Below are 9,881 nucleotides of genomic sequence, written 5' to 3' on the forward strand. Positions count from 1 at the left end.
GCTTATGAAGATAGAATTGCAGTAGTCCAGTCTGGAGAGGATGATGGATTGGACGAGAACGGCAAAATGTTTTTGGTGGAAGCAGGATATTACTTTCCTCAGCATGTGTAGGCTGAAGTAGCATTTTTTTACCAGGGAGTTGAGGTGGTAATTGAAGGACAATGTAGAGTCAATGATGACGCCCAGGACTTTGCTGGAGAATTCGAGCTGCAGAGTGGAGCCAGAGGGCTTGAGGTGGGTAGCTGAGCTAAATTTGGGCCAAGCCAGATTAGTTTTGTCTTGGATTCATTCAATTTCATTTGGACGGTGTGGGCCCAGGATTGGAGGTTAAAGATACAAGAGGATATGTTCTCTGAAAGATTAGTGAGGTTCGAGTCGGTCTCGAGAAGGACGAGGATGTCATCAGCATAGGTGTATATTGTTTCAAGGGGGGATAGATGGAGGAGTTTTAGAGAGGTCATATAAATGTTGAAAAGGATAGGAGATAAAGGTGAGCCTTGCGGGACTGCACAGATTGGTATCCAGGGGGAGGATGAGGTGCCATTCCTATTGACAATGTAGGATCGGGAGCGGAGGAATTTTGAGAACCATTCAAGGACTGTAGAGGTGATGCCAATCTCGGAGAGTTGGTAGGTTAGAATATCGTGGTGAACAACGTCGAAGGCGGCAGAAAGATAGAATTGCAGGAGGACGGCGAACTTGTTGCGGGAGTGAAGTTGTTGAACCTTGGAGATTAGGGAGGTCAGTAGGGATTCGGTGCTGAAATTGGGGCGAAAGCCATATTGGTAAGGTAGGAGAATGGAGAATTTCTCTAGATAGGATGAGAGTTGGGTCGATATGATGGTCTCGAGCAACTTGGTTAGGAGAGGGATATTTGCTATTGGGCGATAGCTGGATGGTGTGGAAGGGTCGAGGTCGGGTTTTTTCACTAGAGGAGTTAAGGCGATATGGCCCATTTCTGGGGAGAAGAGGCCCGAATGTAGGGCGGAGTTTAGGAGTTTGGTAATGGAAGAGATGGCCTGAGTGGGTATTTCCTTGTAGAGGTAGGAGGGGAAAGGGTCCAAAGAACAATTGCAAGATTTCAGTTTGAGACAGAGTTTAAGGATGTGGGATTCGGATACGTGCTCAAAGGCAGCCCAGAATCTGTCGGCTGGGATAGTGCTAGGGGCCATTAGAGAAGGGTTGGGGTCAGTGAGCACCAGGGAGTTGTAGGAGATTGCAGGTGGGAAGGAACAACGTAGGGTAGTGACCTTTTCATTGAAGAATTTTGCTAGAACTTCGGCTAAGGGAGAGGAGGGGAGAGAGATGGAGTCTTTTTTGGAGGTTAGAGAGCGCCAGATTTTGAAAAGTGTACTGCTCTGGTTGTTGGATCTGGAGATTTTCTCACCGTAAAAGTTCTTCCTTGCTTTTTTTAATGCTGAATTGTAGAGCTTAATGTTGGCTCTCCAGGACTGTCTGTCTATAGGGGAGTTAGATTTTTTCCATTTGCGCTCCAGGGCTCGACATTTCTGCTTTAGTTCTCTGTGATAAGGGAGGTACCAGGGGGCTTTGCGGGGGTAGGAGATGGATTTGGTGGAAAGGGGGGCGAGGGAGTGGTAGGTGGACTCGGAGAGGGCGGTCCAGTTATGCCAGTTGGATTCGTGGTCTGCAGGCTTAGGAGCAGAGGAGAGTTGTTTGAGAAATTTTGTCCAGAACAGGTTGCTTGAAATTTTTTTGCGAAAGGTAATGGAATTAGAGGAGCGGGGGGAGATTCTAGGGATCATGGTGGCAAATCTGATGTGCAGAGGTCAACTCCTGCCACAGAGGATGGGTTTTCCCTGGAATTTGTGAATATATTTTATCAGGCATACTTAGTAAAAAAAAAAAATAATAATATTTGCCTATTTCCCTTCCGCTGGCTCCTGCGCCAGTCACAGGAACCCCTGCTCCTCTGGACCATCAGGGGTGCCATCAGGTAAGCCAGCTGTGCCGCGGTTGGGCTGTATACCCTTTCCATACCTCTGCTTTCGCTGGGAGGCACTGCGGTGGTCGCAAAGTTGATGAGGGAGTAGCCCTGAAGGATGTTCAGGACAGACGTGTGGATTTTGGCCTTAAGTGTCTGATTGATTCAGCTGCTGCTGGTGTTAAGGCGGCATCGGCCTCTTCTTTCGTGGCTCGGGCATGCCATTCGAAGCTGCACCATGATCCTGCAACTGTGGTGCTTCGCAATTTGGATTTTCTCATTTTTCATGTGGATTATATGGCTGATACCTTCTACGACATCTTGAACGTTTTTGCCAAGTTTGCCACCTATTCCATTTAAGCTCACAGAATGCTCTGTGTCTAGCAGTGCTCTGGCAATTCATCTTCTAGCCAAACTTGAGCTGGTTGCCCTTTAAGGGACAGCTGCTTTTCGGCCAGGGTCTGGATGACCTCATGGCTAGTATGCAGGATTGCAGGCCCAAGTTATTGCCTGTGAATAGATCCCTTCAGGCGCTCTTATCCATACTCGGCCTCGTCCACGAGACAACGGTCCTCTTCATCTGCCAGACCACACTTCGGTGGGTTGCGACATCAGCAGTCCACAGGAAGTTGGCCAGCGGCTCCAGCAAAGAAACATTTCTGCCGCCAGGCCGGTGTCTCCTCCCTTGCGGATCAGGGGATGGTTGTCTGCCTTTCTGGCAGAATGGTAGGCAAGTACCTCCTACCGCTGGGTCCTGGAGGAGGCTACACACTGGAGTTTCTATGTACTCTGAGTATTTTCTGGATTCACCTGCGGGCCGCCCCGAGAAGGTGCTTCAGGTACAGGCCACAGTCCACAGGCTTCTGAATATTGCAGCCATAGAACCCGTTCCAGAGCGAGACTCAGGCTCTGTGAGATACTTGATATAATTCATCATTTCAAAGCAGGGATCCGACGATTGGAGACCAGTTATGGACCTCAAGTCAGTGCGGTGCTGAAAGTGCCTCGCATTCGCATGGAGATGGCGCGCTCAGTGATAGCATTAGTGGTGCCAGGGGAGTTCCTAGCTTCCTGTATCTGACAGAGACGTATTTCCACATTCTAATTTTTCTGGACCACCAGAAGTATCTGTGGTTCCATGTCTTGGGTCAACATTTCCAGTTTGGCTTGGCAACAGCACCCAGGACCTGTACCAAGGTGATGGTGGTGGTGGCAGCCCATCTTCGCACCCTGGGTGTCCTGGTTCATCCTTATCTGGATAACTGCAACTGGTTGATCAGAGCCCCCTTGCTGTCTGAGGGGCATCAAACTGTTCAGCAGGTGGTGAAATTGCTGCAGTGCTTGGACTGGGTGATAAACTTCAGGAAGAGTCACCTCAAACCAATGCAGGATCTGGAATACCTGGAAGTTCAGTTTCACACCAGACAGAACAAAGTGTTGAAGCCTGTCTCCCATCAGGAGAAGCTTCAAAAGGTTGTCCAGGACATTCTGGCCACTCCGGTTCTGACAGCATGGCAGAACCTACAGATTCTAGGGATCATGGTGACAACAATCGATGTGGTTCCTTGGGCTAGAGTCTGCCTGCATCCACTGCAGGATGCTCTCCTTTCACGCTGGAATCCCCAGCAGGATCAGTTACATGCACCACTGCCCTGGACAACTGTGAACATAAGAACATAAGAATTGCTGCTGCTGGGTCAGACCAGTCGTCCATCGTGCCCAGCAGACCGCTCATGCAGCAACCCTTAGGTCAAAGGCCAGTGCCCTGAGTCTTGCCTTACCTGCGTATGTTCTGGTTCAGTAGGAACTCGTCTAACTTTGTCTTGAATCCCTGGAAGGTGTTTTCCCCTATAACAGCCTCCAGAAGAGCGTTCCAGTTTTCTACCACTCTTTGGGCGAAGAAAACTTCTTTATGTTTGTACAGAATCTATCCCTTTTTAACTTTAGATAGTGCCCTCTACTTGGAGAGGGTGAACAACCTGGCTTTATCTACTAAGTCTATTCCCTTCATTATCTTGAATGTTTCGATCATGTCCCCCTCTCAGTCTCCTCTTTCAAGGGAGAAGAGACCCAGTTTCTTTAATCTCTCACTGTATGGCAACTCCTCAAGTCCCTTAACCATTTTAGTCACTCTTCTCTGGACCCTCTCAAGTATTACCGTGTCCTTCTTCATGTACGGCGACTAGTGCTAGATGCAGTATTCAAGGTTGGGGCATACCATGACCCGGTACAGTGGCATGATAACCTTCTCCAATCTGTTTGTGATCCCCTTCTTAATCATTCCTAGCATTCTGTTCGCCCTTTTCGCCGCCGCCACACATTGGACAGACAGCTTCATTGACTTGTCGACCAGTACTCCCAAGTCTTTCCTGGGGGGGTCTCTCCAAGTACTGCACCGGACATCCTGTATTCGTGTATAAGATTTTTCTTACCGACATGCATCACCTTACACTTATCCATGTTAAACTTAATTTGCCATGTCGCGGCCCATTTCTTGAGCATGTTTATATCACATTGCAGGTCTTCGCAATCCTTCTGCGTCCTCACTACTCTGAATAACTTTTTATCATCTGAAAATTTAATCACCTCACTCACTGTACCAATTTACAGGTCATTTATAAGTGCGCTTTTCCAGTCCGAGTATTGTCCATTTATCCCCACTCTCTGTTTCCTATCCGCCAACCAGTTTTTAATCCATGTGAGTATTTCACCCTCGATTCCATGGCTTGCAATTTTTCGAATTAGTCGTTCATGCGGGACTTTATTGAATGACTTCTGAAAATCCAGGTCTCCCTTGTCTATCAGCCTGTTTACTCCCTCGAAGAAGTCCAACAAGTTCATCAAGCAGATCTTCCTTTAGAAACATAGAAACATAGAAATAGACGGCAGATAAGGGCCCACGGCCCATCTAGTCTGCCCACCTTAATGTCCTTCCCCTACCTTTGCCCTGTGAATAGATCCCATGTGCCGATCCCATTTGGCCTTAAAATCAGGCACGCTGCTGGCCTCAATCACCTGTAGTGGAAGACTATTCCAGCGATCAACCACTCTTTCAGTGAAAAATAATTTCCTGGTGTCACCTCGTAGTTTCCCGCCCCTGATTTTCAACGGATGCCCTCTTGTTGTCGTGGGACACTTGAAAAAGAAGATATCTTCCTCCGCATCGATGCGGCCCGTAAGATACTTGAACGTCTCGATCATGTCCCCCCTCTCTCTGCGCTCCTCGAGCGAGTATAGCTGTAATTTGTCAAGCCGTTTTTCGTATGGTAGATCCTTGAGTCCCGAGTCCCGAGACCCATGCTGGCTGGTCCTCATCAGATTGTGTCCGCCTAGGTGATCAATGATGGGGTCCTTTATCAGTGACTCTACCATCTTTCCCGGTACCGAGGTCAGACTCACCGGTCTCTAGTTTCCCAGCTTTCCCCTCTAATCTGTCTTGAAGATCGGCGTAACATTCGCCGCTTTCCAGTCTTCCGGAATCCTTCCCTATTTGATTGACAGATTGGCTATTAGTTGGAACAGTTCAGTTCCTTGATTACCCTCGGGTAGATGCCATGCGGTCCCGGGGATTTATCGTTTTTAAGCCTATCAATCTGCCTGCATACCTCTACTAGACTGACCGTCAACCGTGTCAGTTTCCCGTCTTTATTTCCTGCGTATAGCCTGTCGGCTTCCGATATGTTGTGTATATCCTCTTCGGTAAATACAGATGCAAAAAAATGTGTTTAGTTTGTCAGCGATGGCTTTGTCCTCCTTTAGCACTCCTTTTATTCCATGGTCATCCAACGGCCCCACCCCTTACTTCGCGGGTCATTTCCCCTTAATATATCGAAAGAACAGCTTGAAGTTTTTTGCCTCCTTGGTTATTTTTCCTCGTAGTCTCTTTTGGCCCCTCTTACCACCTTATGGCACCTGCTTTGATGTTGTTTGTGCTTGTTCCAGTTTTCGTCCGTTTTTGACCTTTTCCATTCCTTCAACGAAGTCTTCTTGTCTCTGAACGCTTCCTTCACCGCTACTGTGAGCCCCGCCGGTTCATTGTTCTTTTTCCTTTTGGATCCCTTGTTGATATCCGGTGTATATAGATTTTGCGCTTCGGTGATTGTGTCTTTAAAAAGGGACCATGCTTGCTCTAGTGATTTTACATTGCTTATCCTCTTCTTAATCTTCTTCCCTACCATGAGTCTCATCGCTTCATAATTTCCTTTTCAGAAGTTCAGTGCTATGGCCGTCGTTCTAGATCAATGTTTTGCCCTTGTGTCTAGGTTGAAGCGAATCATATTGTGGTCACTGCTTCCCAGCGTCCCTTCTACTTCATCGCCTTGTGTCGGTCCTCATAGTCCATTTAGAATTAAGTCCAGAATTGCATTTCCTCTTATATTTTCCTTGACAAGTTGTTCCAGGAAGCAATCACCTACAGCATCCAGGAACTTGGTCTCCCTACTGCTGCCGGAGGTGCCTAGGTTCCAGTCTATCCCAGGATAATTGAAGTTGCTCATGATAACTGCATTGCCTCCCTTGCAGTTGCGTTTAATCTCGTCTGTCATTTCTCCATCAGTTTCTTCAGACTGCCTTGGAGGTCAGTAGTAGATGCCGATCTTCATTTCCCTTCCATTTATTCCCAGAATTTTGGCCCATAGAGACTCTACCTTATTTTTCATTTCCGGCATGTTCTCTCTGGTAGACTCAATTCCCTAAGATTCAAGATTCTGCATGCAGTAGAACCCTCAGAGAAAAAGAAACAAATGTATTTCTTCCTGAGCAGTGCAAAAGATAGTAGATTAAAATGCTCAAAATTGACACAATTCAACACTAACTTGAAAATAAAATCATTCCCCCTACCTTGCTGTGCCTCCCTCCGGCGGGTGTCTAACCTTCTGGCAGGCTCCAACCTGGTCGTTTTATGCAGCCCGCGGTCCGGTGTTATCTTGTGGCCGGCTCCCTCCTCCTCACAGCCATAGTGTGCATGGAGCCGCGTGCAGCGGCTCCTCGTCCGTCCTGCACCTGAACCGGAAGCCTTCTCTCTGACATCACAACATCAGAGGGCATGCTTCTGGATGAGGTGTGCGGCATCGGACTGCAGGCTGCATAAAACAACCAGGCGGGCCGGATTTGGCCCGCCGGCCTTGAGTTTGACACCTGTGCCATACATAATCACCATCCCTGTTGTCTTCCTAATCCATGAATTTCTGTTCAATTTCTTAGTTCTCACTTTCCTCCATAAAATCCCAAAGTACCTACTCTCCCTTCCTATCCTGTCCCTAATTTCTCACTCATACTTCCAATACTTACTCAATCTTCGAGTCTGTATTCTTCTGCTCGTCCACTCAATCCCTGTGTATCCATCTACATCCAAGTCCCTTCTCTTCCCATCTCCATATCCTCTATTATTACCTTTCTTCTTCCTTCCTCTGTCTTCCAATATCTACCCTCTTGCTTATCTCCCCTTCCCCAGCATCTAGTAACTTGCCTTCAGCAACTGTTCTTTTACCTCCTTTCCCAGTATTCATTTACCTTGCCTTTCTTACTCCTTTGCCCATTGAAGGTGAGGTGTGGCATAGTGGTAGAGCTGCTACCTCAGCACCCTGAGGTTGTGGAATGAAATCCCAGCACTGCTCCTTGTGACCCTGGGCAAGCCACTTAATCCTCCATTGCCTCAGGTGCAAAATAAATACCTATATATATGTAAACCGCTTTGAATGTGTAACCACAAAAAAATAATATACAAGTCCCATTACCCCATTATCCAATCTTCCCTTTCTTCCTTCCAACATACATGCCCATGCTTCTCCCATGCTCTTCACAGTATCTATCTTTTTATCCCTTCACACTCCCCTAACATCTTCCAGCATCCAAAAGCATCAGCTTCCTTTTTCCAGCCTTTTCCAGCATCTGCCAGTAATGGCCCTCCTCTCCCTTTCTCCCCACCAACATTTTTCAATATTTGCCCCTAAGCATCTCTACCTTCATGACACCAAACTATATTGCAAGGTCAATAACATGGAGGACTGCGAAGATCTCCAAAAAGATCTGACAACACTGGAAAAATGGGCCAAAAAGTGGCAAATGAGTTTCAACATAGGGAAATGCAAGGTCATGCATATAGGGAAAAAAAAACCCAATGTTCACTTACAAAATGGGGGGATCAGCGCTAGGAGTGAGCGACCTTGAAAGAGACCTGGGAGTGATGGTAGACACAACATTGAAGGCGTCGGCGCAGTGTGCAACAGCCTCAAGGAAAGCAAACAAAATGTTGGGTATCATTAAGAAGGGTATCACGGCCAGGACGAAGGAAGTCATCCTGCCACTGTATCGTGCTATGGTGCACCCGCACCTGGAGTACTGTGTTCAATTCTGGTCGCCGTACCTCAAGAAGGACATGGAGGTACTTGAGAGAGTCCAAAGAAGAGCTACTAAGCTAATAAAGGGCATGGACGACCTCTTATATACTGACAGACTGAAAAAGCTAGGGCTTTTCTCCCTGGAAAAGCGGAGACTTAGAGGAGACATGATAGAAATCTTCAAGATCATGAAGGGCATAGAAAAAATAGACAGGGACAGATTTTTCAAATTATGGGGATCAACAAATCTGTCCCTGTCTATTTTTTCACTCAGAGAAATTGAAAGGAGAGAGGTTTAGAACAAACGCCAGGAAGTTCTTTTTCACATAGAGGGTGGTGGATACATGGAACGCGCTACCGTAGGATGTGATAAACAGGAGCACGCTACAGGGGTTCAAAGAAGCTTTGGATAGGTACTTGGAGGACAAAGGGATTGAGGGGTACAGATAAGAGTAGAGGTAGATTATAGGGATGGGATTAGAGGTAAGTTATAAAATTAATCAGGGACCACTGTTCAGGCACTAGGCCTGATGGGCCGCCGCGGGAGCGGACCGCTGAGCAAGATGGACCTCTGGTCTGACTCAGCGGGGGCAACTTCTTATGTTCTTATGCCCACAGGGCTATAAGCTGTTGGAGGAAACAGAGTGTTGGGGAACAAAAGGGATAGTCTGCTGCAGGCAAGAGGCAGAAAAGTTAGCTCTGTTTAGATTACCGAGAACCCAGGCAGACATTCTAGGATCTTAAGCATACATTTTATACAGTACTTTAGACATACATTTTCAAAGATATAAATCTTTCATATTTGTAAAAATAGATTTAACCTGCCCACAGGATAGTAGGCAAAGTGACATTTTCAAAATCTAGTCCCAAAAATTTTGGAAAGTTTATAAATCTTAAATGATGTGAATTAGAAGCATTTTCCAGAAGTTCCATATGAAAATGTATAGCCATATATAGTCTCTTTCATAATTACTAAATCTACAGTATCTAACCACTTTTTGTTCTAGCTCTCGAAATTCTGTCTCATGTTCAGCTAATTGAACAAAATTACTAGTTGTAACGTCCATCAAACTCGAGAAGACTGAGCTTGAAATTGTGCTGAAGTCATTGACTCCCTTGCTTTCCCAGAGCCTACAGTGAAGTTTTCTCTACTCCGTACCAGGGTCACAATGCATTCTGCCCTCAAAGCTGCACCCAACAATTCATCTGCTTCTTCCACCTGGTTACCGCCAGGCACAATGACTGTCTGCACTGTTCCAGGCTAAGGGCTCCTTTTACTAAGGTGCGCTAGCGTTTTTAGCGCACACACAAGATTAGCGCGCGCTAGCTAAAAAATTACCACCTGCTTAACTAGTGCGCCTTTGTAAAAGGAGCCCTAAGTTATTTCAAAGGTCAAAGAAGACTCTGGAGTTCCTAATTTATGCTGTCATTTTGAAAGATGTAGGTGTATATGTACACTTTAATGCCTAGGTTTATGCAGGTTTAAAATTATGCATTCTTTTGCAATTAGATATCCTATTGAAATTCAGGCTTTTATGTATAACATAACATCGAATTTTAGACCGCATAACCATAAGTTCAATGCGGTTTACAAAAGATTA

General features: G+C 46.4%; 1 protein-coding gene across 1 annotated transcript in view; it reads left to right on the forward strand.

The window, feature by feature from the left end:
• Positions 1-9,881, forward strand: part of BSN (bassoon presynaptic cytomatrix protein) — a 191,404-nt gene that overhangs the window by 122,710 nt on the left and 58,813 nt on the right. The window lies entirely within an intron of this gene.

This window comes from Geotrypetes seraphini, chromosome 17 (assembly GCF_902459505.1).
Source record: "Geotrypetes seraphini chromosome 17, aGeoSer1.1, whole genome shotgun sequence".
Taxonomy (NCBI): Eukaryota; Metazoa; Chordata; class Amphibia; order Gymnophiona; family Dermophiidae; genus Geotrypetes; species Geotrypetes seraphini.